The 3,288-nt window shown below is 40.4% G+C and overlaps 1 non-coding gene across 1 annotated transcript; it reads right to left on the reverse strand.

Moving 5' to 3' along the window:
- Nucleotides 1–307: 307 nt before the first annotated feature.
- Nucleotides 308–450, reverse strand: LOC142452263 (small nucleolar RNA SNORA48). The gene has a single exon (XR_012785286.1). It is a non-coding gene; the product is annotated as a small nucleolar RNA SNORA48 (small nucleolar RNA).
- Nucleotides 451–3,288: the final 2,838 nt, after the last annotated feature.

Consider the following 3,288-nt stretch of genomic DNA (forward strand, 5'->3'; position numbering starts at 1 on the left):
TTTTTTATGGGATCATACAGCCAGATCTTTTCTTGTTGAGCAGCTGGTGGGTTAAATCACCAACCTGTGGTTGGCAGGCTAGTGTTTAACTTATGGCACCACCAGAGCTACTTAAATAATGTGTAAATGGAAGGAAACTTTTACTCACAAGCTCAGGAATGTGAAAGTGTAACAGTCGAGTTTTATAATCAACTTAATTTCTGGGTGCTATTCTGACGACTATAGAAAAAGCCCCTGCCATCACAGCTAGTTGCTCTATTGGATAGTGCACATTGGCCTCTGGGGCTTCCAAGATTGTAATTATTTTTAATGTGCCCTAGGCATGAAACAGCTCTGGCCACGATCTGGGCATCAAGCTAGGATGAACAAAGGGCTGCCAGTCTGCTCTGCCCCTGACTGATAGAAGAGCACACCACCAACCAGGTGTCTCTTTGCCCATAGCCAGGGGTTAAGATTGTAATGTTTATAGCTATAGAAAGCCTCATCATTTTCCTGTGGATTGGCTAGTGATCTTGAACTGCTGACCTTAAGGCTAGCAGCCTAATGCTTAGCCTCTTTGCCACCAGGGCTCCTTGATATTGAAAAGGTTTAAAGTTTTTGAGATAAACTTCTTGAAATTTTCATTGTTCTTAGTTTAACCGGGTTTATGTCTCCTTTACCTGCACTTAGTTAGAGGCAGTCATTTGAACAGGACAAGGGGATACTGCATGGTTTAAGATCAGGAAAAGTGTGTCTCGGGGTTGTAGCCTTTCACCATATGGAGATTAACGTGGCATCTATATTAGCGGAAGACTCATTCATAATCTATAATATGCAGATGATACAACCTACAACCTTGCTTGCTGAAAGTGAAGAAAACTTGAAGCACTTACTGATGAAGTCAAAGACTACAGCTTTCAGTAGGGATTATACCTCAGGACAAAGAAAACAAAAATTATCACAACTAGACCAATATGCAACATCATGGTAAACAGAGAAACGATCATTGTAGCCAGAGATTTTATTTTACCTGAATCCACAATCAATGTCCATGGAAACAGTAGTCAAGAAATCAAATGATGGAGAGAAAAAAAAAAGAAATCAAGTGATGTACCGTAAAAGACATGCTAAAAAGCAAAGACCTTACTTTGAGAACTAAGGTGTACTTGCCCCAAGCCATGGTATTTCTAGTGCTTCACATGCATGCAAAAGCAGGACCAGGAATAAGAGAGACTGACGAGGAACGGGTATTTTTGAATGATGGTATTGATGAAGAATAGGCAATGTAAGGTGAACTACCAGAAGAATGAACAAGTCTGTTTTGGAAGAAGTATAGCCAGAATGGCCCTTGGAAGTGAGAATGGCTAAAAATGCCGTCTGACATCCATTGGACAGACTATCAGGATCAGTCTCTGGGGAAGGACACCATGCTTGGTAAATTGAAGGGTCAGTGAAAAAGAGGGAGACTAATGACATGCATTGGCATATCTAGGGACTTGCTTTAATTAGACCTACGTCATTTCTTGCCTGATTTCTCATAATACCAAAGATTACACTCTTGCATTACCTACCGTTCATAAAGTCCAGATCCAGTTGCTTTCCCGATTCCATCACCAAGTCTTTTACCATTGAATTCAACAGGATTTTCATCTGGTTCAGAAAATAGCCATCTCCTAGCTCTGCTTCTTCCCAGTTTAGACATCACACTGCACTTTCATTGTCTCTTGCTTTGACTGGGCAATCTGGCTCTTCTTATGTGTTCTTGACCCCAAGACATAACCTCCCAGATGTCTTATTTTATACCAGCTCTCTGTGTTGTCATTTCATACTTGGTATTAATACCTGACTTCCAGATTATTATATTTGCTTGATAACTTATTTTCAAAATGATTGACTTTGACGTTGATCCACCCATGATTAACTTGTTCATAGCAGCACAATTAAAAAACAACAGTCACAGGCCTATACTAGTCTCCTGAAATTAACCACTTTTAAATCTGTGCCTGTACATAGAGTTCATGTGCTATGGTAAATACCTATAATTTGCATTTAAAAATTACATTTCAATTAATATTTCTAGCACACCAAAATTTACCCAGCTGTGGAATTATTAAAAATGTCCCTTCTCACAGAGGTACTGATTATTATCAAAAGCTTGAACTCCATATTTACTTAATTAATGTTCTGATGCACTACACAAAATTTTGCTCTTTAGAAAACAAATATAATTCAAGAGAATCTGATTGGAACAGTTTCTTTTTAAAAGTGTCACATGGATTGGCTGATATAAGGTAAGACATAATGAGAAATGGTTTTCAAGTGTAAACTGAAATGGGAAAAACATGGGTTCTGGGAAGAGTAGGCAACCCTGGAGTTGTCATGTCCCTTTTTCAAAGGGACAGTACTTTTACTTATGCTTACATTTTCCATTTAGGCTGTTGAATTAAAAAGGGAAAAAAAGCAAATGTTTGTGAGAATTCTATATCAAAGGGGCCTTGATATAATGACTCTACTAAGGGGGGGGGGGGGGGCAGAGCCAGTGGTACACGTTCAGTGCAGCCTAAGATCCAACTTGTTTGTGTTTGATAGCGTCCAGGAAGCGATGGGCACTTTCTGAAATCACTAATGGTAGGAAATCTTGTCATAAGAGCCACATTTACCAAGGGATCAGTTACGAGATCGCTTATAGCTGGAAAGCAGCAGCCACGTAAGAGCACTCTGCTTCTCTCCAGCCACAGTTCTCAACTCCCCACGGCCCAAGACGCAGAGCTTGAAGTTCCTGATTCTGTCCTTAGATCCCTTAGAAATTCACGGCAGTTTTGAGTTGTCGTTTTGCAAAGATATAGTTAATTGAGTGCAGGTTTTCCAAGGACTAAATTCAGGAAATAGAAACTAAATAGCAAAAGCCTGGGGTCATGTTTCCTTGACTCTCACGCTCCGTGTGCCCACTTTGCTTCTAGATGTAAGGCAGGAGGACCCTGAAAACTGAGATCCAAACAGGGGGTCCCGATCGTGTAAGTCAGTGCAGCATTGTCTTTCTCTTCAACATCAGAAACGGGAAATAGTTTGATTTTATACAACAAATATTAACTTGAGACTGAAACGACAGGAGCTGCTCTTTCGTCCTGCTTAGAGTCAGAACAGGCAGTTACCATTGAACATGCTCACGTGAAACCGTTTTTCAAGTCACGTCACTCTGAAAATCTCTACTTTTCCCTCTTGTCTCTATTGCTTTCTCACAAGGGAGAGCGAATAATGCTCTGTCCTGTGATGGATCACACTGTCTCCGTCATCTCCGTTTCAAAATCC

The sequence above is a fragment of the Tenrec ecaudatus genome, chromosome 6 (assembly GCF_050624435.1).
Source record: "Tenrec ecaudatus isolate mTenEca1 chromosome 6, mTenEca1.hap1, whole genome shotgun sequence".
Lineage (NCBI taxonomy): Eukaryota > Metazoa > Chordata > Mammalia > Afrosoricida > Tenrecidae > Tenrec > Tenrec ecaudatus.